Genomic DNA, 13,453 nt, shown 5'->3' with positions numbered 1-13,453 from the left:
TTTGGGACAACAAGCAGTGGTTGCAGGAGTTTCAGAGGCATAAATCCACACTTTTAAATTTGTATGCCAAGCTTGCCCAGAACACAGCTGCACGGACAGCACAGCAATAGCACCATCGGAAGCCTGCAACATCGGATGGCTTACTGATCAGCAGGATATCATCTGGGGGTTTTAAAATCCTCTGTGGGGGCTAGTGTAATGTGATTATGCAGGGCCATTAATCATCTCCTGCTATACAGGACTGAGACTCTCAGCAACGGGCAGGATATAATAGAGGAATTTGCAGCCATGGGATTCCCAAAGTGTGGTGGGGCAATAAATGGCACTCATATCCCCATTTTGCCACAAGACCATCTGGCCACAGAGTACATCAACAGAAAAAGCTACTTTTCTATGGTTATGCAAGCTTTAGTGGGTCACTGGGGATACTTCACCAACATTAGTGATGGCTGGTCAGGGAAGATGCACAAGGTGCTGATCAGAAACAACTTGCTTCTTTCCTAACAACTGATGATATGGAAATGACAACAGTGATCCTGGGGGACCTACACCGTCTTCTATTCCCCTTGCCCATGAAGCCATACACTGGTTCTTACCTCAACAGCATCAAGAAAAAAATAAATGACAAACTCAGCACGTGCAGCAAAGCAGTTGAATGTGCTGTTGGTAGACTGAAGAGATGCTGATGTTGTCTGTTCACTAGATTAGACCTTAGTGAAAAAAATCCCAAGGTTATAGCCAACTGCTGTGTCCTGTGCAATATTTGTGAAACAAATGGGGGAAATTGCTGCAGGAAATTGCTGTTGAGTGTGGAGATAGTGCAGCTATCTGCTGAAACTGAATAGCCACTATGAGGACTATTAGAAGAACTCAACACGTAGTTGTACAGCTGAAGAAGGCTTTGAAAGAGTACTTCAACAGTGACCCACAGCAAAGAACCTGTAGCACATTGTGTTCTACGTGGTCTTGCTATTTTGGGTCTTGTTAGGAATTGTGTAGTCCTTGGTGTATGTATATAACCCTCTCAATGCATCTATTAATTTTGTGGTGCTTGCTGTATGTTTATGATTATTACACTGTTTGTCACTGATCCTATGAGTTGTGTCACAATGCACAAGAACAAGTAAGTTGGTGCTTTCAGTACTGCTGGGCATTCTGCAAGATATATTTCAAACTAATACAGATGAATTATTTTCCAGATAAATAATTATTTCCCAGTAATCAAAATAAAGGCAGTCCCCGGGTTACATGGATCCGACTTACATCAGATCCCTACTTACAAACGGGGTGAGGCAACCCCGCATTAGTTGCTTCCCCCCAGCAGACCAGGGAGACGCAAAGCTAGCGCCCCCCTCAGCAGACCAGGGAGATGCGGAGCGGCTTTTCTCAGCAGACACCTCAGCTTGAGAATAAAGGACTGAGGGAAGTGAGGTGTGGGAGAATAAAACTGAGCTCTGGAGAAATGTTTGGCTAGAGTTTCCCCTACAATATGTACCAGTTCCGACTTACATACAAATTTGACTTAAGAACAAACCTACAGTCCCTATCTTGTACGTAACCCGGGGACTGCCTGTACTCCAAAATGCTGTGGAAGTTAAGTAGCAAATACACTACAAATGTAATATATATATATGGAACTTAATAAAGGAGAAATAACATTTAAGGCCATTTCAATACACATACAAGAACCATGATTCTCACAGGTCAGTACATGTGAAGCCAGGGTTGTCATTAATGTCCACTGTGGGGCCCCTTATGTTTAGTGGAATGTTGAAAAGAGTGCTCCCTTTTCCTGCTGAGACTTCTGTGCCTTTCTCCATATAATCTGCAATCGTGCTCCAGGCCCTCTGCTCATGGTCTGGTGGACCACTGCCTTGAAGGATCTCACTGAATAGGTCATCCCAGGTCCTTTTCTTTCTCTGGGTTATCTGGCTTAGGCATTCCATGGGGGCTGGAGGAAAACCTCTTATGGCCACCATAATGGCAGCAACAGATAAAACACACAGATGTACCATTGTCAGCAGAGTCACAACGGACAGGGAAAGTTCAGATTCAAAACTGCTTTCTCTTGCTCCCCTAAAGTTTTATACAAGACATGCTTATTGACACTTCTGGTTTGGCATGCGTGTAAGCACAGCACCACTCCCAATACCAGCTATGATGAATATGGTCCAGTAGGGGAGAGGGAAATGTGGAAGGAATCGCTTGACTGCATGAAACTAAGTACAAAGCTATGATTTTAAGTATTAGCACTGTTTTCCATAGGAGGTGGTGATCTTAGGTGATATCTCCCTCCTGAGGGTGACAAAGGCAGTGAGTACAGCTGCTGGTGGTGTCCCAAAACTGCCCAGGCCTCCATGCTACTAGCCTAAGGATGTTAAGAGGTGGGTAATTAGGTAATCGTGTAGTTGACACAATTTGTATTGTCTACACAATTAGTTGTTAAGGGAAGGTACTATCTCCGCTGTGTCTCTGCAGTTTAAATGTGGTCAGAGCCAGGCACAAAGGCAGCCCAGGTCCTACTCTGTTTAAACTGTAGAGCTGCAGCAGGCATAACTCTTAGACCCAATGCAAACCAGGACTGAGCAGGGCTTCCTCAGTCCAAGCTCTTGACAGGTCCAGCAGCCCCTGTCTGCAGGGGGTCTCAGCGGGAAACTGGGATCCTCCGCGAACACGGCCTGCTGCAGAGCTGGTTCCCCCCAGCACTGGCTTCTGTTCCTCCCTCTTGCTGCTGCTGATATAGAGGCAGCAGGGGGCAGAGGGTGCAAGTATTCAACTTGATTACCCAATAAACCTGGCATTATCGGGTAGTCAACTAATTGTCTACTCTTTTACATCTTTATACTAATCTGTTTACTATAGTGAAGCATAGTGAAGTTATCACCAACTGTCATTGGAAAGTGTTCTGTTTCTGCAAAATACTTAAACAAGCATGTAACTTTACATATGTACTTCTACTGAAGTCTAGAAGACTGCTCATATGAATGAAGTTCATCATTGTAGTAAAGATACAGCAGTCCCGTGGAATGAGGCACACATTTTTGCTTATCGCTTATCAGAGAAAGGTTCAAAAGAATTTTGGTAAACTGGCAACAAAAAACGAGCAACAAAAATGATTTTTAATGTATTGGGGGGAAGGATAGCTCAGTGGCCTGCTAAACCCAGGGTTGTGAGTTCAATCCTTGCAGAGGCCATTTAGGGATTTGGGGCAAAAAATTGTTAGGGATGGTACTTGGTCCTGCTGTGAAGGCAGGGGACTGGACTCTATGTCCTTTCATGGTCCCTTCCAGTTCTAGGAGATAGGCAATCTCCAAATTTTTTATCTCTATTTAGAGCCCCAGGAAGGACTGGGGAGAAATAACTTAGAATGGCCCTGATGAGGGTCTATTTTGAAATAGCAACAATGGAGTGTCTACACATGCCTTATTTCGAAACAGCATTTTTGGAATAGGCATTATTCTTTGTAGAATGAAATTTACATATTTGGAAATAAGCCGTCCGTTATTTCAAATTTATTCTGAAATAAGGAAATAGCTGTGTAGACGCTTGCATAGTTATTTTGGAATAATGGCCGTTATTCTGAAATAATTTTCCTGTGTAGACATAAGATGCCATAGGACTACTTAAAGATTGAAAGGCAGCCTAATGAATTCAGCTATGCTACTTTATTCCAGCTCAGGTCCTGGCCTAGACATTTGTTTAGTTATAAAGTGCTCCATCTTTCAGAAGAAAATGAAGGTGATTGGGTACTATAAAGTATACAGAGCTATGGTCATTTATTTTCTTGCATTTTACATTTATCTTTTGTTCTTTTAAAATGTCTATGAAAACTTTTCCAATAAAATTCATATGAAAAGAAAAAAAGAAAGATCGATGTGATGCAAATTCTTTCTTCACTCACATGCTCTTCACAGAAAGAGTTTTTCTAGACAACATACCGTATTTTCCGGCGTATAAGGTGACTGGGCGTATAAGACGACCCCCTAATTTTCTAGTTAAAAGATAGGTTTTCGTCTTATACTCGCCGTATAAGACTACCACCCCTTAAGAGGCCAACCGGCAGCGCCCCAGCGCCCCTCCGCCTCCCCGGCTTTGCTCCCGGTGTCCCTGGTCTGCTGGAAACGGTCCCCAGCAGACCAGAGGCACCGGGAGCAAGCCGAAGCGGCGGCGGGGTGCCGCGCTTCTGAGGCTTTGCTCTGGCAAAGCCTCAGAGGCGCGGGACCCCGCCACGGCTGTGGCTTTGCTCCCGGTGTCCCTGGTCTGCTGGAGACGGCCCCCAGCAGACCAGAGGCACCGGGAGCAAAGCCGCAGCAGCAGCGGGGTCCCGCGCCTCTGAGGCTTTGCCAGAGCAAAGCCTCAGAAGCGCGGCACCCCGCCGCCGCTTCGGCTTGCTCCCGGTGCCTCTGGTCTGCTGGGGACCGTCTCCAGCAGACCAGGGACACTGGGAGCAAAGCCTCTGAGGACGCCGGCAGCGGGACAGCCACGGCGCGCCTGGGATGCCCCGCTGCCGGCTTCCTCTGCGGCTTCGCAAAGCTTCGGGGGAAGCCGGCAGCGGGGCATCCCAGGCGCGCCTGGGCTTCCCCGCTTCTGGAGCCCCTCCGCGGTTTTGCTCCGCGTCTTCCTGGGCTGCAGACCAGGGAGACGCGGAGCAGCTTTTCTCGCCCCGGAGTACACGGGCGGCGGGACCACGAGGTCCCGCAGTCTGTGTCCTCTGGGGCGAGAAAAGCCCCATTCGTACCTGCAAGTCGGGGACTGCCTGTATACCCGGCGTATAAGACGACCCCCGATTTTTGGGGGATGTTTTTTAGCATAAGAAGTCGTCTTATACGGCGGAAAATACGGTATATAGGACTGGCCTGAAATATTCAGTTGCTTTTCCCTTGCAACAATCATCCAGAAGAGTTTTATGAAACTTTTATTTTTAATGTTTAGTAAGTATGATACTGCTTCAGTGTGCCTCTGAAATGGAGGTAAATCTATAACATTAGCTATGTTAGCCAGATGCTCAAGTAATCTAACTATAGACTTTCACTGTTATTAACCAATTGCAATTGATAAAATATTAAATCTACTTTTTCCTAAGATAATATATATAATATTTAATTTATGTTTATGTGTATACATTAATTATTTCCCATCACACTGTTTCAATATGAATATATAGAATTTTAGTATATGAAAATGAATTCATATTACTGTGGCTCTTTTAGGTAATGTTGATCATTAATTTCGCTCCTGTCCTGAACCACTGAGTTCTGAGTAATACTGCCTTATTAGACGTCCAAAAAGCCAGAATCAGGAAAAAAGCCACCCTGTTTTTTTAAAAAAAAGTTGATTTAGCAGGGAAGGAAAGGAATTTGTAAACAAAAACAAAAACATATATAACATAAGAAAGGATAAGCTGATAGTGATGAATATAAATCAGAAGTTAGCAACTGCAAAAAATTGCCAGAGGAAGCCAAGGGACACAAGGATAAATCTATGGCCAGCAATATTAAGAACAATAAGGAGATTTTTAATGTATTAGGAACAAAACAAATCCCAACTATGGGTACAGGGGAAAATGGTAGAATTACCAGTAATAAAGCAGAAGAGGCATTAAGTGTTCAATAAATATTTCTGTTTTGTATTTTGGAGGGAAAAAAGATGGTATGGTCTCAACATGTGGGGTTGATAGCTTTCTATTAATATCTCTCGGGGATGTTAAACAGCTGCTACTAAAATCAAACATTTTTAAAGCTCCAGATAACTTGCATTCAAGTGTTTTAAAAGAGCTGGCTAATAAATACGCTGGATTAGTAATATTGATCTTCAGTAAGTCTTGCAGTAGAAGACTGAATAAAAGGTAACTCTGTGACAATTTTTAAAGAAGGGTAAATGGGATACCAATTGTCATTACAGGCCCATTAGCCCGACACTGATCCTAGGTAGGATAGTGGAGGATCTGATAAGGGATTTTATTTATAAAGAATTAAAGCAGGTCATTGTAATTTATGCAATAACATGGATTTATGGAAAGCATGCGTCTCAAACAAACATAAAACTTTTTATGAGATTACAACTTTTGTTGATAAAATCAATAGTGTTGACATAATATACTTAGATTTCTGTAAGGCATGTGACTTGGCATTACATGCTATTTTGATTAAAAAAATAGAATGATATAAAATTAACATGGCACCCATTAAATGGCTAACTGAAACGTAATTGTAAATGTAGAATCATCATAGAGTGTACGTGTTTCCAGCATGGTCCTGCAGGAATCTTGACCCTAAACTATTTAAAAAATGTCTCAATGACCTGGAAGAAAACATAAGATCATTACTGATTAAGTTTGTGGCTGATACAAAAATTGGAAGAAGAGAAAACAGGGAGTGGAAATTAATGAAGATAGGTTGCTGATTCAGAGTGATTTGTATCACTGGGTGGAAGCAAACAGTATGTATATGAATACAGCTAACTGTAAATGTATGCATCTAGAAGCAAAGAAAGTATGTAATTGGGAATTTAGTCTTGGGAAGCACTAATTTTGAAAAAGATATGATGGTTGCAGTTAATAATGAGTTGAATGGATACTCTCAGTTTGACAGTGACCTGAGATGTGATCGTGGGAAGCATGAACAGGGGAATCTTGAGTAGGAATAAAAAGGTTGTTTTTCTTATATATTTGGCACTGTGACCACAGCTGGAATACTGTGTTCACTTCTTTGTCCACAGCTCAAGAAGAAAGATGATAAATTGGAGAGGTTCAGAGAAGAGCCATGAGCATAATTAAAGGATTAGAAAACACTCCTCACAATGGTAAATTCAAAGAGCTCAATATACATAACCTAACAAAGACAAGATTAAGGGGTGACTTGAGTATAGTTTATGTACTCAAATGGGGAACAAATACTTAATAATGAGCACTTCAACCTACTAGAGAAAAGTGGAACATGGTCTAATGTCTGGAAGCTAAAGCTGGACAAATTCAGACTGCAAATTTTTAAGTGAGAATAAATAGTTTCTGGAATAATTTATCAAGGGTCATGGTGGATCCAATATCACAATGTTAAAATCAAGACTGGATGTTTCTCTAAAAGATCTGCTCTAGGAGTTATTTTGGAGAAGTTCTATGGCCAATGGTATACAGAACGTCAGACCTCATGATCACAATGATCCTTTCTAGTGTCTATGCTCTCTGACCCTGCTCAGAGGAACCTAAGGGCCCAGAATCTAATGGAAGTACAACAGGAGATCAGAATGGAGAGTGGGGTACATGGAGAGGCAGAGATGTGGAAGAAGAAGAAGAAACAGCAGCAGCAGCAAGGAGTGTGTCTGTGTATGGCAAGAGAGACTTTTAAAGGAGATCTTGCTCTTTGATTTTGGGATCACATTCTTCAAAGCTTTCATCAAGAAGAAAAACACTTTGCAAAATTAAATGACATTCCCTGAATTCAGGCCAAAATGCTTTCTCCCTCTCTTCAGCAGATGTGGCTGCTTAACATAACCTGAGGATTTATTACTGCTTTTTACTTGAATAAGTGTTGTTAGCTCCCTGTATAATCAGGAATGGCTAGTTATACTGACATTGTTATTCTGAATACTCTTTCATCCCTCTCAATCTGTAATATTTAAGAGTATAATTTGTCCTCGTTCTAAACACCAACTCCCTTTGATATTAACATTAATGAAAACTCTGCATGCAGATTTATGGAACAGCAAACCTATTAGCACGGTATAGTTTTAATACTAATTATGTTATTACTGATGATTTGCATGAGGACAGTGCTCCCCAACTTTTTTATACCATGGACTGGCAAATCCATTCACAATCTGTTGTCAGACCGGTAACATTTTATTTGCATATTTCCATGTTCATTACATGAATAATGAATATGCAAATATGCAAATAAAATGTTGCCTGTCCGCCTGGCCCCAAACCAGCCCCTTGCTCCCCAATACTTTTGATCTCCACCTTATGACACCCTTTGACCCCCACCCCATGTCCTGTGCCCTTTGACCCCTTAGCTACAGTCCCCCTATAGCCCATGCCAAGACCCTTTTGCAACACCCCTAATCCGTGACACCCAGCTAGTGGTCCCCCTCTCCTCCCCCTCTGCACTGCCCCGAACCCAGGAGGGCCGACTGGCCTGTGGACTAGGCCACAAGGCCGTATTGACCCCCAGAGAAGGGACCTCTAAAGACTGTGCCAAGAGGCCGTATTTACCCTCAGAAAGGGGACCTCTAAAGACTGTGTCAAGAGGCCGTATTTACCCTAGGAGAGGGGAACTCTAAAGACTGTGCCAAGAGGCTGTATTTACCCAAGAGGGGGGAAGTCAAAAGACTGTGCCAGGAGGCTGTATTTATGGGAACTCTAAAGACTGTGCCAAAAGGACATATTTACCCAAGAGGGGGGAAGTCGAAAGACTGTGCCGAGAGGCCCTATTGCCCCCAAAAGGGGGGGACTTTAAAGACTGAGCCATTGGGCCAATATGGGAGAGGTCCCAACCGAGGGGGGGCACCCCCTTGACAGGCACCTAAATAAATCACCATGTTTTCAAATGTGTGCAGCTCCAGTTACATGAATCTAGATCAGTGTTTCTCAAAGTGGTCTGTGGATCCACTCTGAGAAACCTGCTAACTGACTGCTGTGATGTGTTTATTTACCAGCCATGGAGCCTCGCAGCTCCCATTGGCTCCGATTCACTGTTTGCAGCCAAAGGGAAGTGGTGGCTCGGCCCACACCACTTACTATGGCTTCCCTTGGCTGCAAATAGCAAACCGTGCAGTGGCCAGTTAGCAGGTTTCTCAGTGGATCCGCAGACCACTTTGACAAACTGTGGCCAGACAGCCCGCCTCCATATCATCCATCTTATTTGCCTTCCTGAAGCATACAGGACAGAGAAGGAGCAATAAAATCAGCATACTCTATGCTGGCTCATCTGATCCTGAGAAGCTGAAACATAGATATGAGGAGAGATCAGGATATGTGAGACTGCCACCGGCTGGCACCTATGTTGATTCGAACACACACACAGTCCCTGAGAGGAATTTCCCACTGAGAAAACAATGTCCAGTACTTCAAAATTTAATCATCTCAATTCTCTCTTACAAGTGTAAATTAAGTTCACAACTTCCTTGTAAGAACTGGTCTCACAGCAGACAGACCAGCATCAATTGGCATTACAGATAAGAAAGAGAAATACGTGACCCCATGATTATAAAAGATGGGCCCAGCATACACTCACTTTGAGTGTCATTCTACCCTCTACCTGCTGGTCGGGTTAGGTGTTTGACCTCCCGAGGTTCTATGGGGCGCCCACCTCGTATTTTCGTCTTTCCTAGGAATTGAGGGACTGGCCCTGGCCTGACATGCTGGAGTCGAGAGGCACAGAAGGGGGTAAAAATTGTACCTGGATGTGGTCCTCTGTCTTAAGTGTGCACATAGAAAGAGTAAGCTGTTACTTGGTACCATTATTTCTATTTTTCTATCTTTATCTTCTTTGTAACCATTTTTAAAACCTATATTTTGCTAATAGTTAAGAAATAGAACAATAGCCATTGCAACCATATGATTTATAAGCTTCCTCAAATAAACCTGTAACTGTTTAAGTTTTAACCTGACTCCTTCAGTTGCTGTAACAGAACCAAGCACAATTTAAAAAAACTTCAGCCGGTCTAAAGGGACAGTTATAGGAAGAGCTTGGGCGTTTGGATCTGTGTCACTCCCAGGTGACAGGATCCACTGGGGCATCTTTCAGTCTTTCCCCAAGGCTGCCCGCTGCAAAGGAATTATGAAATTCTAGCAGCTGAAATCTAAGATGTAATAAGCTCTTCCTATATAACGGGGCGTCTGTTGGCCTGCTGGCCACCCTCTGCGATGGGACCCCGGTCCTAGCAGTAAAGGCACGGACGTTAAACCTTTTCTCGGAAACATACACACACACACTGCCCTGACCGTCGGCTGACACAAACACCAATCAAGATGAAGCAGCACATGTTCAACAGCACTCAGCAGCCAGCAGCTTCTATTGTTCAACAGTAATTTTCTTCTTTTAACTAGACAGTATGATAAACACTAACTACAGGGTGAACCTCCATGGTCCAGCATCCTCGGGACCTAACTGATCCCAAAGGAGGGAGTTTGCCAGACCATGGGAGGTCAATTCCGTCCCTCTGCTTATGGACTCCAAGCTCCCTGGGGTCCGTCAGCAGACCTAGCAGAGCTCCCCTGCCACCAGGCCGCCATCTCCTGGCTCTGTGAGCCACTCATGGCTGCCACTGCTCCACTGCCCCAGGTCATTGTGGCGGCAGGGCTGCTGGGGCTGCCACAGCTCTGCGGGCGGACGTTGGAGCTCTGTTGCCCAGGGCTGCTGGGCTCCGCTGCCCTGGGGCTGCCAAGGGTTCCCAGCTCCAGGGCCGCCAGGGCTCTGTTTTTCGGGGCATCAGAGCTGCCGCAGGGCTGCTGGGACTCTGTTCCCTGGTTCTGCTGTGGCTCCCCTGCTCCGGGGAGACATTTATCTAACCTACTCTTAAATATCTCCAGAGATGGAGATTCCACAACCTCCCTGGGTAATTTATTCCAGTGTTTGACTACCCTGACAGTTAGGAACTTTTTCCTAATGTCCAACCTAAACCTCCCTTGCTGCAGTTTAAGCCCATTGCTTCTTGTTCTATCCTCAGAGGCCAAGATGAACAAGTTTTCTCCCTCCTCCTTTTAGATACCTGAAAACGGTTATCATGTCCCCCCTCAATCTTCTCTTTTCTAAACTAAACAAACCCAATTCTTTCAGCCTTCCTTCATAGGTCATGTTCTCTAGTCCTTTAATCATTCTTGTTGCTCTTCTCTGGACCCTTTCTGTAGAAACTACTGCAGAACTTTTTGTGCCAATTTACTTTGAAAGGGGTGGCCCAGCATTTCTAGCATATATTGTGTGCAGTGCTCACGTAATGGACAATTGTGTGAATGTTACAAACATTCAACTGAAGTCACTGGGGCTAAGTCACATGACTGAAGAATCAATGTATTAGCAAGGCTGCAGTTTGGGTTTAAAATAAGCAGGTACTAGCACCATCTGTGTAAGCTGTAAAATAAGTGTCCGGTCCTGTAATCTTTACTCGTATGAGAACTATCACTTATTTCAGGATTGGAGCCCTGAAACATGATCTCAACATGCTTGTTTTGCATATCTATGCTAAGCTTGTGGCTGCTTCACCTTGACAACACTTGTTACAATATTTCAAGACCATACTGACTTTGAATCACTGCTTCTTTCTTTCTTTCTTTTAAAGAAATATTTCAGAGGTTAATCCCTGCACACACATGCAACCAGAGCAGAAAAGATGTACCTTACAAAAAAGATAAAGGATATAAGTGAAAATTAATGCAGACAGGTGAAAATCTCCAAAAGACAATAAAGTAGATGCTAATGTAAAGCATGAAATAAGGTGGAAATAAGGGTGGAAGATAATTAAAACAAAGCGGAATTATGCATTAGTTGAAAGAGAAATTCTTAAATCCCTTGAGAGTTGTCTGCATTTGGAGGTGCAATTTTTTTTCCACAACACTTTTATGGAAACACCCTGGAAGAAATCCCAAGTCAGAAGAAAAACCCAAATCAACAGCTACCCAGTAATCTCTCTACATCCTGGCAGCCTTATTTTTATTAATTATGTTATACTATGTAAATAACTCATCACAGAAAACCCTTGTAATTATTATTTGCTCATTGCATTCCAGTAAAGAAAACAAACAAACATATTTCACCGTAATGCAGCAACAGTTGGCAAGCTTTACATTTTCTATATGTAGGCAGAGAAATTTTCCATTTATAGTGCAGCTCTTCCCAGAGCTGGCCCAAGATACGAGCTGACTGGGCTACCGCTCGGAGCACCCCATTGTAGGGGGTGCTGCATGGGGCTGCCGGGCCGGGCGGGGGTGGCACCACACATGCGCCGTGCACCCGGTGGCGGGGCCACGCAAGCGCCGCACACGTGGGGGCAGGGCCATGCATGCGCCCCGGGCCTCAGGAGCAGGGCCATGCATGCGTCACACTTCCGGGGGCGGCGCTACGCTCCCGGGGCCTGGGACGCAGAAATGGCTTGGGCCGGCCCTGGCTCTTTCTTAAACACTGTAAAAATGGCTCCATGTTTATTGTGTCTCAATCATTCCTTATTAAATAGGCTGAGTTTATGGTTATTTTTTTTTTTAAAAAAACTAGCTCTACAAACGAAACCAGAACTTTCAAATTAATCTAAGATGCCTTCTTTTTGTTCATCACCAATAACAGAGGTACCACAGGACAGATATTGCCCTCAGTGACACTTTTGCAACTCCTAGAACTTCAGTGGGCTTACACGGATGAAACTGAATGGAGTTTATACTGTAGAGCAGTGGTCCGAAGCCTTTCTTATGCTAACAATTCTGTAGCAATAAGGGAATAGGAGAGTGTTTGTGACCCTCTAACATCTCTTTGTGACCTCCAGGTTGAGAACCCATGCTCAAGATGCTGGAGGAGGAAAAGACCCAGCTTCTTTCCTCTTAGCTGCGCTGGCTCTGCCTAGCTAACAGGAGCCAAAAAGCAGCAAAAACAAATTTTGTCGTTAAAATCGATATATGGGACTTTGATTACACAAGAGGAAGAAGATGGCTTGTTCCCCCATAACCTCCTTTTCCCAGAATACAGTAAACAATGCTGGAATTGGGAGGTTGGACTGGTAATTTTGTCACACCTTCTTTTCTCACTGCAGACTACTGAAAGAGGGAATTGCATAAAGATGGAAGCATGCCATCATCCTGCCCTCCATCTAATTAGAGAAAATAATTTAACTCCTTTCTAAACATATGTGCCAGGATAAAGCACATTGCAAATCCTTTGCAAAAAAGCCTCGTGCATTTAGTAAAAATATTTTTTAAAGCTGCAGAGGAGGCAGACTATTAAGTTCAAGAGTTGTCATCATCATCTTTCTGAACAAGAGAATTGATGGCAATTTCCCCCCTAAACTATTTTTCCTTATTTCTTTAGACAACTGCTAAAGGTTTAAAATAAAGGGTATTTCAAGGATGGCTGCAAGGATGGGTGTAGGGGTCAATTGCAGAAGAACTTTGTACATGTTAGGTTAGGAGTGGTGAGGCCTGCATTCTTTTCCTCCTTTCCCTATATCTGATGAGCCAGAAGCAAGTCTTTGGGAACATATGCCCATGTAGCAAGAACGAATTGTAGATAAGGACGAGAACGCATAAACAATTCTGTTTACCCTAACGTATTGATCATGTAAACAGGGCCAGAGAACAAGTAGAACTAGATCAGAACCAGATTGATAACTAAGAGCTAAGCCCTACATCAGCATGTAATGAGTAACCCCTGGAAATTTCCAAACTGACAAACAAGGCAGGAAAACTGTATTTAAGGCTGCCTCAGAGCCTAGCAAATCGAACCTCACTGATGGGCTTTGGGTACCAGTGCCTCAG

The 13,453-nt window shown here is 43.7% G+C and overlaps 1 protein-coding gene across 10 annotated transcripts in view; it reads right to left on the bottom strand.

The window, feature by feature from the left end:
* Positions 1-13,453, bottom strand: part of SORCS2 (sortilin related VPS10 domain containing receptor 2) — a 929,896-nt gene that overhangs the window by 87,158 nt on the left and 829,285 nt on the right. The window lies entirely within an intron of this gene.

Source organism: Pelodiscus sinensis, chromosome 5 (assembly GCF_049634645.1).
Source record: "Pelodiscus sinensis isolate JC-2024 chromosome 5, ASM4963464v1, whole genome shotgun sequence".
Lineage (NCBI taxonomy): Eukaryota > Metazoa > Chordata > Testudines > Trionychidae > Pelodiscus > Pelodiscus sinensis.
This window is presented reverse-complemented; position numbering and strand designations above follow the sequence as displayed.